At 40.9% G+C, this 10,593-nt stretch overlaps 2 long non-coding RNA genes and 1 other non-coding gene across 4 annotated transcripts in view; 1 reads left to right on the plus strand and 2 right to left on the minus strand.

Moving 5' to 3' along the window:
- Positions 1 to 2,900, plus strand: part of LOC119473616 — an 8,533-nt gene extending 5,633 nt beyond the window's left edge. For both annotated transcript variants that reach the window (XR_005202815.1, XR_005202816.1), the window contains one exon: positions 2,503 to 2,900. This is a non-coding gene — a long non-coding RNA (uncharacterized LOC119473616). The remainder of the gene's footprint in view (positions 1 to 2,502) is intronic.
- Positions 1 to 10,593, minus strand: part of LOC108315351 — an 88,221-nt gene that overhangs the window by 22,729 nt on the left and 54,899 nt on the right. The gene's annotated exons all lie outside the window — the stretch shown is intronic.
- On the minus strand, positions 8,997 to 9,103 carry LOC119473620. Its single transcript, XR_005202825.1, has one exon. It is a non-coding gene; the product is annotated as a U6 spliceosomal RNA (small nuclear RNA).

Below are 10,593 nucleotides of genomic sequence, written 5' to 3' on the forward strand. Positions count from 1 at the left end.
AGCTGGGATTACAGGCACGCGCCACCATGCCCAGCTAATTTTTTGTAGCTTTAGTAGAGACGGGGTTTCACCGTGTTGACCAGGATGGTCTCAATCTCTTGACCTCGTGATCCACCCGCCTCGGCCTCCCAAAGTGCTGGGATTACAGGCTTGAGCCACCGTGCCCGGCTAACGACTGCATCTTGTGGTTTGAGTGCCCATTCAACCACAGTGCAATAGAACACAAGGTAGACTTCTAAAGATTTTTACTGTAGCCACTGGCTCCCAGATATCATCTCTGGACCCACCCTGCGGCTAGGGGCAATGGCTGTCCTAAAGAGAAAGACATAGGCCTGGCTGGTTTTGCCATCTGTGGATTGTAGAGCCCCAGGGTTTTTAGTGAAATAGGTAGTGGCCAGGGAGTGATTATAGCAGGCCTTGGGTGAGACCCAGTGCTGTGCTGGCTTCAGGTCTGACCCAGCACAGTCCTAGTGGTGGTGGTCACAGGAGTGATTGTGTCATTCCACCCCCAGCTCCCAGTGGCCCAGAACAGAGAGTCTCTGTTTGTTTGGGAGGAAGTAAGGGAGGACAACAAGAGGCTCTGCCTGGTAATCTACAGAATTCTTCCAGATCTTGTCTAAGATGATCAAAGCAGTACCTCTACAAGTCTGCAAGAACCACAATACTACTGGGCTTGGTGTCCCCCCTAAAACAGATACAACCTAAATCACAACACCCAAGTTCTTTTGAATATCTCAAAAACCTTCCCAAGAAGGACGGACACAAACAAGGCCTGACAGTGACAACTACAATAAATACCTAACTCTTCAATGCCCAGACTTAGATAAACATCTACAAGTATCAAGATGATCCAGGAAAACATGACCTCATAAAATGAACTAAATAATGTACCAGGGATCAATCCTGGAGAAACAGAGATATGTGACTGTATTAGTCCATTTTCACACTGCAATAAAGAACTACCTGAGACTGGATAATTTATAAAGGAAAGAGGCTTAACTGATCCACAGTTTCACATGGCTGGGGAGGCCTCTGGAAACTTAAAATCATGGCAGAAGGTGAAGAAGAAGCAAAACACATCTTATGTGGCAGTGGGGACTGGGGTAATGAGAAACACATTTAAACCATCAGATCTCATGAGAACTTACTCACTATTATGAGAACACCATGGGGGAAACCACAATCACCTCCCACCAGGTACCTCCCTTGACACAGGGGGATTACAATTTAAGATGAGATTTGGGTGGGACACAGAGCCAAATCATATCATTATGTCCCTAGCCCTCCCAAATCTTATATCCTTCTCACATTTCAAAACCAATCATGCCTTCCCAACAATCCCCCAAATTCTTAATTATTCCAGCATTAACTCAAGTGTCCAAGTCCAGTCTTATCTGAGACAAGGCAAGTCTCTTCCACCTATAAGCCTGTAAAATCAAAAACAAGTTAGTTACTTCCAAGGTACACTGGGGGTACAGGCACTGTGTAAGTGTTCCCATTCCAAATGGGAAAAAATGGCCAAAACAAAGGAATCACAGGCCCCATGCAAGTTTGAAACCCAGCAGGGCAGCCATTAAATCTTAAAGATCCAAAATAATCCTTTGACTCCAGATCTCACATCTAGGACACAACGATGCAAGAGGTGGGCTCCCAAGGCCTTGGACAGCTCAGCCCCTGTGGCTCTGCAGGGTACAGCCCCTCCAGCTGCTTTCATTGGCTGGCATTGAGTGCCCACGGCTTTTCCAAGTACACAGCACAAGCTGTCGGTGTATCTACCATTCAGTGGTTTGGAGGACAGTGGCCCTCTTCTCACAGCTTCACTAGGCAGTGCCCCAGTAGGGACTCAGGGTGGGGGCTCCAACCCTACACTTCCCCTCTGCATTGCCCTAGTAAAGGTTCTCCATGAGGACTCCACCCCTGCAATAGATTTCTGCCTAGACAACCAGGCATTTCCATACATACTCTGAAATCTAGGCTTCTAAAATTCAACTTTTGTCTTCTACATACCCACAGGCCTAATGCCACATGAAAGTCATGAAGGCTTGGGGCTTTCACCCTCTAAAGTAACAGCCTGAGCTGTACCTTGGCCCGTTTTAGCCATGGCTGGAGCTGGAGCAGCTGGGATGCAGAGTGCCATGTTCCAAGGCTGCATAGAGCAGCAGAGCCCTGAGCCTGGCCCATAAAACTATTTGTCTCTCCTAGGCATCCAGGCCTGTGATGGGAGGGACTGCTGTGAGGATGTCTGAAATGCCCTGGAGACATTTTCCCCCACTGTTTTGGCTATTAACATTCGCTTCTCTTTACTTATGCAAATTTCTGCAGCCAGCTTGAATTTCTCCCCAGAAAATGGGCTTTTCTTTTCTACCAGGTGGTCAGGCTGCAAATTTTTCAAACTTTTATCCTCTGCTTCCCTTTTAAATATAAGTTCCAGTTTCAGACCATCTCTTTGTGAATGTCTATGACTGTTTGCTTTAAGAAAAAAAGCCAGGCTCTCGGCCTTAGCGCCATTTTTTTTGGAAACCTCTGCGCCATGAGAGCCAAATGGAGGAAGAAACAAATGCGCAGGCTGAAGCGCAAAAGAAGAAAGATGAGGCAGAGGTCCAAGTAAACTGCTAGCTTGTTGCACCATGGAGGCCACAGGAGCAGAAACATGGAATGCCAGACGTTGGGGATGCTGGTACAAATTGTGGGACTGCATGCTACTGTCTAGAGCTTGTCTCAATGGATCTAGAACTTCATCGCCATCTGATCGCTTATCACCTCTGAGACCCACCTTGCTCATAACCAAAACTGCCCATGTTGGTCCTTTGCCCTGGACCTGTGACATTCTAGACTATTTCTGTGTTTACTTGTGGCTGAGTGTAACAACCATACAATAAATTACCTCTTCCGCTGTCTTAGCTGAAGAATTAAAAAAAAAAAAAAAAAAGCCAGATCACATCTTGAATGCTTTGCTGTTTAGAAATTTCTTCTACCAGACACCCTAAATCATCTCTCTCAAGTTCAAAATTCCACAGATATCTAAAGCAGGGGAAAATGCTTCCAGTCTCTTTGATAAAGCATAGCAAAAGTAACTTTTTCTCCAGTTCCCAATAAGTTCCTCATCTCCATCGGAGACCACCTCAGCCTGGACTTCACTGTCCACACCACTATCAGCATTTTAGTCACAACCATTCAACAAGTCTCTAGGAAGTTCCAAACTTTCTCACATCTTCCTGTCTTTTTCAGAACCCTCCAAACTGTTTTAACCTCTGCTCATTACCCAGTTCCAAAGTCACTTGACATTTTCAGGTCTCTTTATAGCAGTGCCTCCAAACTCCCGGCACCAATTTTCTGTATTATTAATTGTTTGTTCTCACACTGCTATGAAGAACTACCTGAGACTAAGTAATTTATTTAAAAAAAAAAAAAGAGGTTTAATTGACTCACAGTTCCACATGGCTAGAGAGGCCTCAGGAAACTTACAATTATGGTGGAAGGTGAAAGGGAAGCAAGGCATATCTTACATGGCAGCAGGAGTTGAGGGGACTGCAAAACACATTTAAACCATCAGATCTCATGAGAATTCACTCACTATCACAAGAACAGCATGGGGGAAACCTCCTCCATAATCTAACCACCTCCCACAAGGTTCCTCCCTCAACACATGGGGATTACAATTGGAGAGGAGAACTGGGTGGAGAAAACAAGGAACAAAATGGCAAGAGTAAGTTCTTATCCCCCATAATAACATTGAAGATGTTTTTTCTTTGCTGCATCTACCGGGAGAATGAAGACCATTCTCAGCAATCAGACTGTCAACATTCCAGAAAATGTTGGCATTACTCTGAAGGGATGCACAGTTTTTGTGAAGGGCTCAAAGGAACACTGTGATGTGACTTAATCACGTCAATGCAGAACCCAGTCTTCTTAGCAAAAAAAAAAAAAAGAGGCTCCAGGTTGACAAAGGGCGGGGTAACAGAAAGAAACTGGTTATTATTCTGACTTTTGTAGTCATGCACAGAACACGATCAAGGGTGTTACACTGAGCTTCCATTACAAGATGAGGTCTGTGGATACCTACTTTGTCATCAACATCATTATCCAGGAAAATGGGTCTCTTGTTGAAATCCAAAATTTCTTGGGTGAAAAATACATCCAGTGGATTTGGGTGAGGGTTCGGGTAAGGCCAGGTGTTGCTTGTTCAGTATCTCAAGTACAAAAAGATGAATTAATCCTTGAAGGAAATGACATTGAGCTTGTTTCAAATTTAGTGGCTTTGATTCAGCAAGCCACAACAGTTAAAAACAAGGATATCAGAAAATTTGGGGATGGTATCTGTGTCTCTGCAAAAGGAGCTGTTTAGCAGGCTGATAAATAAGATCTAAGAGTTGTTCAGCTACAGAAACAAGATGCTAGATGATTCCTAAGATCTATTTGTGACATTTAAATAATGCAATAGACAACCTGTTGATTTGGAAAAAATAATAACATTGAGTATAAACAAACTAAACTCTCCAATCAAAAGACATAGAGTGGCCAAATGGATAAAAAAATTAAGACCCAACTGGGCATGGTGACTCACAACTATAATCTTTCACTTTGGTAGGCCAAGGCGGGAGATTCACTTGAGTCCAAGAGTTTGAGACCAGTCTTGGCAACATAGCAAGACCTCATCTCTTTTTCTTTCTAAAATTTAAAAGACACACAGGAAAAAAACAAAACCCATTGACCTGTTGCCTACAAGAAACATATTTCGCCGGGCGCGGTGGCTCAAGCCTGTAATCCCAGCACTTTGGGAGGCCAAGGCGGGTGGATCACGAGGTCAACAGATCGAGACCATCCTGGTCAATATGGTGAAACCCCGTCTCTACTAAAACTACAAAAAATTAGCTGGGCATGGTGGCACGTGCCTGTAATCCCAGCTACTCAGGAGGCTGAGGCAGGAGAATTGCCTGAACCCAGGAGGCGGAGGTTGCGGTGAGCCGAGATCGCGCCATTGCACTCCAGCCTGGGTAACAAGAGCGAAACTCCGTCTCAAAAAAAAAAAAAAAAAGAAACATATTTCACCTATAAAGACACATGAAAACTGAAAATAAAAGAATGGAAAAAGATAGTCCATGCCAATGGAAACTAAAAAAGAACAGGAGTAGCTATACTTCTATCAGACAAAATAGATTTCAAGACAAAAACTGTAAAAAGAGATAAAGAAGTTCACTATATGATGATAATGGGGTCAATTCAGCAAGAGGATATAACAATTAGCAATATATATGTACCAACACTGAAGCACTTAGATATACAAATATTATTAGAGCTAAAGAGAGACAGACCCCAATATGATAATAGCTGGAGACTTCAACACCCCACTTTCAGCATTGGACAGATCTTCCAACAGAAAATCAACAAAGAAACACCAAACTTAATTCACACTACAGACCAAATGGATCTAATAGATATTTACAGAGCATTTCATCCAATGACAGCAAAATACACATTCTTTTCCTCAGCACATGCATCATTTTCAAGGATAGACCATATGTTAGGTCACAAAACAAGTCTTAAAACATTAAAAAAATTGAAATAATATGAAGCATCTTCTCTGACCACAATGGAATAAAAGTAGAAATCAATAACAAGAGGAATTTGGAAATTATTCAAACACATGGAAATTAAATAATATGCTTCTGAATGACCAGTAGTTTAAGGAAGAAATTAAGAAGGAAATTGAAAATTTTCTTGAAAGAAATAATGGAAACACAACATACCAAAACCTATATGATATAGCAAAAGCAGTACTAAGACGGAATTTTATAGCTATAAGTGCCTACATCAAAAAGAAGAAAAACTTCAAACAAGCCACTTAACAATACATCTTTAAAACCAAAAGAGCAAGAGCAAACCAAACTAATGATCGTATGGCATAAAATACACACATAGACTAATGGAACAAAATAGAGAACCCAGAAATAAATTGACACAGCTACAGTGAACTCATTTTCTACAAGGGTGCCAAGAACATACACTGGGGAAAGAGACAGTCTCTTCAATAAATAGTGCTAGGAAAACAATATCCATATGCAGAAGAATAAAACTAGACCCCTATCTCTTGCCATATACAAAAATCAAATTAACATGGATTGAAGAAGTAAATCTAAAACCTCAAACTATGAAACTACTACAATAAAATATTGGGAAAACTCTCCAGGACATCAATCTGGGCTGATTTCTTGAGTAATACCCCACAAGTATTGTGGCAACCAAAGCAAAAATACACAAATGGGATCACATCAAGTTTAAAACTTCTGCCAGCAAAGCAAACAATCAACAAAGTAAAGAGACAATCCATAGAACGGGAGAAAATATTTGAAAACTACTCATCTTACAAGGGATTAATAACCAGAATATATAAGGAGCTCAAACAACTCTAAAGGAAAAAATCTAAAACTTTGATTTTAAAATGAGCAAAATATTTGAATAGACATTTTTCAAAAGAAGACATACAAATAGCATATGAACAGGTGTTCAATGTTGATTATGAGAAAAATGCAAATTAAAACTACATTGAGCTATTATCTCACCTCAGTTTAAATTGATTATATTCAAAAGGCAGGCAATAACAAACGCTGGTAAGGAAGTGGAGAAAAGGGAACTGATATGGTTTGGCTATGTCCCCACTGAAATCTCATCTTTAATTGTTCTCCCATAATTATCACATGTTGCAGGAGGGACCTGGTGAGAGATCATTTGAATCATGGGGGTGGTTTCCTCTATACTGTTCCCATGGTAGTGAATAAGTGTCATGACATCTGATGGTTTTATCAGAGGCTTCCACTTTTGCATCTTCCCCATTTTCTCTTGCCACTGCCATATAAGGAGTGTCTTTTGCCTCCTGCCATGATTTTGAGGCCTCCCCGGCAATGTGGAACTGTAAGTCTAATTAAACCTCTTTTTCTTCCCAGTCTCAGGTATGTCTTTATCAGTAGTGTGAAAACAGACTAATACAGGAACCCTTGTACACTGTTGGTGAGAATGTAAATTAGCACAACCACTATGGAGAATAGTTTGGAGCTTCCTCAAAAAACTGAAAATAGAGCTACCACACAATCCAGCAATCTCACTGCTGGGTATATACCCAAAAGAAAGGAAATCAGTATATCAATAATATATCTGCATTCCCATGTTTGTTGCAGCTCTGTTCACAATAACCAAGATTTGAAAGCAACCTATGTGTTCATCAACAGATAAATAGATAAAGAAAATATGATACGTATACACAATGGAGTACTATTCAGCCATAAAAAAGAATGAGATTCTATCATTTGCAAAAACATGAATGGAACTGGAGGTCATTATATTAAGTGAAATAAGTCAAGCACAGAAAGACAAAAATCACATGTTTTCACTTATTTGTGGGATCTAAAAATGAAAACAATTGAACCCATGGAGATAGAGAGTAGACGGATGGTTAGCAGAGGCTAGGAAAGGTAATGGAGGTGGGGGAGGAGGGGTGGTTAATGGGTACAAAAAAAATAGAATGAATAAATAAGTCCTGGTAGTTGACAGCACAACGAGGTGACTATAATCAATAATAATTGAATTGTACATTTTAAAATAACTAAAAGAGTACAATTGGATTGTTTGTGATACAAAGAATAAATGTTTGAGGAGATGGACACCGCATTTTTCATGATGTGATTATTACACATTGCATGCCTGTATCAAAACATCTCACGTACCCCATAAATATATAGGCCTACCATGTTCCCACCAACATTAAAAATTATTTAAGAAATTAGAAAAAGAAAATGGATCATATGAGGACACAGTAAGAAGACAGCTATCTGCAAATGAGGAAGGGAGGCCTCACAAGAAACCAATTCTGGCACCTTGATCTTGAGCTGCCAGCCTCCAGAACTGTAAGAAAATAAATTTCTGTTGTTTAAGCCACCCAGTCGGTGGTATTCTGTTATGGCAGTCCAAGTAGACTAATACAATAATTTTACCACTGCTAATTAAGACTCCTCAATAAATCCACCATAGTTGTTTTTTTGTTTTTTTTTTTTTTTTAATGGAGCCTTAAGACACCTGATACTCTGAAGAGATTTCAACATGGTGAAAGTATTACCAAAGGATATTTCTCCTCATGTTCCCTATATACCACTAACTCTCTAGGTGACCTCATCCAGGTTCCATGTCTTTAAAAATCACTTGTATACTGATGACTCTAACATTTATGTCTCTAGACTCAATCTGTTCCCTCTGCAGCTATTAATTTGTCTCCCAATATCCATTCTACCTTTTGCCCTAGCCATCCTCCTACAAAGCAACATTCTCAATCTCTTCTTCAGCAAGATGTGGTCATCTGACTAACTTTTGGCCAGTGGGATATATGTTGAGCACAGCTTCCAGGGAGTGTTCTTTTGGGGAGTGCAATGATGTGATCTTGGCTCACGACGACCTCAAACTCCTGGGCTCAAGTGATCTTCAGCCTCCTGAGTACCTGGGATTACAGGTACACCACCCAGAATGTGTTTTTAAGCAGGGGGCTAATGTGACATGATAACTGGTGCTCCAGTCACCATTTGGACCATGAAGCAGGAAGCTAAGTATAGCAGAGAAAGAAGATAAAAGGACCCTGGGTCCTTAAGTATAAGTCTGCCTTTTCAGCCATGGATTTCTTTTATATGAGAAGGAAATAAACATACTTGTGAAAGCTGTTTCTGGGTTTCTGTTGTTTCATAAACAGTGGAACCTAATCCTAATTAATATATTGTCAAATAAGTGTCTCAAAGTTAACATGTAAAAAAAGACAACTCTTGATGTGCCTTAAAACTTGCTCTTCTCAATAAATAGTACTACCATTCATCTGCTTGGTCAGGGAAAAACCTAAACACTGGTGAAAACAAAAATTTGTTTTCAAGATTGTGACTTAGATAAATGGAGAGAGATGGAAGAAGTAAAAGACATTAAATGACATGAAGTTGAAAATGAGAAGGTCTAACACATCTTTTTTTTTTAATATGGAACGCTTCACAAATTTGCATGTCATCCTTGCGCAGGGGCCACGCTAATCTTCTTTGTATCGTTCCAATTTTAGTATATGTGCTGCCGAAGCGAGCACAACAAAAATCTAATAGAATTTTCAGAAGTTAGCTGAGAATGGTCCAGTACAAATATCATACTGGAAACAGGGAGATTCAGTGGATGTGGGTATCCTGGATACTGAAATCTCCTCCTGCTCTCTTCTCTTACTGGGCTTCCAGAATGCTGGGAATAAAATGTTTCTTCTCCAGGTAGGAATTTTTAAAATATCCAGAAAGTGAAATTTGTTGTACACTTGAGTTTCCAAACCTAGACTAGTATTTGCTTTACCTGTCATCAGGCAGTGATATAACTCAGTAAATTTATATAAAATGTAAAAAGGGGTATCACATTTTCATAAACAAACTTTGAAATATAAACATAATTTATGTTGTTAGTTCTTTGTGAATAAAAATGTAGAAACATTCTGCTGCTCTGAGAGCAGGGGTGTCTTGGTCAATTATGGATATAGTGGAAAAGACTTTGACCTTAGAGTCAGATAAATATGGCTCTGCAATCTGTTGGCAGGATTGCTTTTTCTTTCCACAGAATCTTCTTCGGAGAATCCGGCCAATCTAAGAGGAAAGAACTAAAGATACAGAAAGCACTTATTCTTCAGACAAAGCAAGACAGACCACCTGCAGGAAAGCTCACAGCTCTCAAGCCCAACCATACATTCAGACCATCCCAACAGCTTTATAGTTCCCTGGTACAATCTTGCCTGATATTCATGTCCTTGAGTAATCCCTTTCACACTGAATGGGGCTGACTCATAGAACCAACAGGATATTGAGAATATGATGGTGTGTGCATTTCAAAGTTAGGTCGAAAAAGTCATTGCACCTTCCAACTTGCTGTCTCTCAGATCACTCACTCTGAAGGAAGCCAGCTACAATGTCATGAGGACATGTAAGCAGGCCTAGGGAGAGGATTACTGTAAGTGAGCAAAATTCCTCACCTTATTGAAAGTAGATAAACCGCCCGGTAATCCCAGCATTTTGGGAGGCTGAGGCAGGCGGATCACAAGATCAGGAGCTCGAGACCAGCCTGACCAAGAGACCAGCCTGGCCAATATGGCGAAACCCCGTCTCTACTAAAAATACAAAAATTAGCCAGGATTGGTGGCGGGTGCCTGTAATCCTAGCTACTCGGGAGGCTGAGACAGGAGAGTTGCTTGAACCCGGGAGGTGGAGGTTGCAGTGAGCCAAGATTGCACCATTGCACTCCAGCCTGAGTGACAGTGTGAGACACAGACAGACAGACAGACAGAAAGAAAGAAGGGAGGGAGGTGGGGAGGGAGAGACAGAGAAGAGGGGGGAGAGAGAGAGAGAGAGAAAGAAAGGAAGGAAGGAAGGAAGCAAGGAAGGAAGGAAGGGAAAGAAAGAGAGAGAGAGAGACAGAGAGAAAGAAAGAAAGAAGAAAGAAAGAAAGAAAGAAAGAAAGAAAGAAAGAAAGAAAGAAAGAAAGAAAGAAAGAAAGAAAGAAGACGGAAGGAAGGAAGGAAGGAAGGAAGAAAGAAGGGAGGGAGGG

Source organism: Cebus imitator, unplaced genomic scaffold (assembly GCF_001604975.1).
Source record: "Cebus imitator isolate Cc_AM_T3 unplaced genomic scaffold, Cebus_imitator-1.0 Scaffold170, whole genome shotgun sequence".
NCBI lineage: Eukaryota > Metazoa > Chordata > Mammalia > Primates > Cebidae > Cebus > Cebus imitator.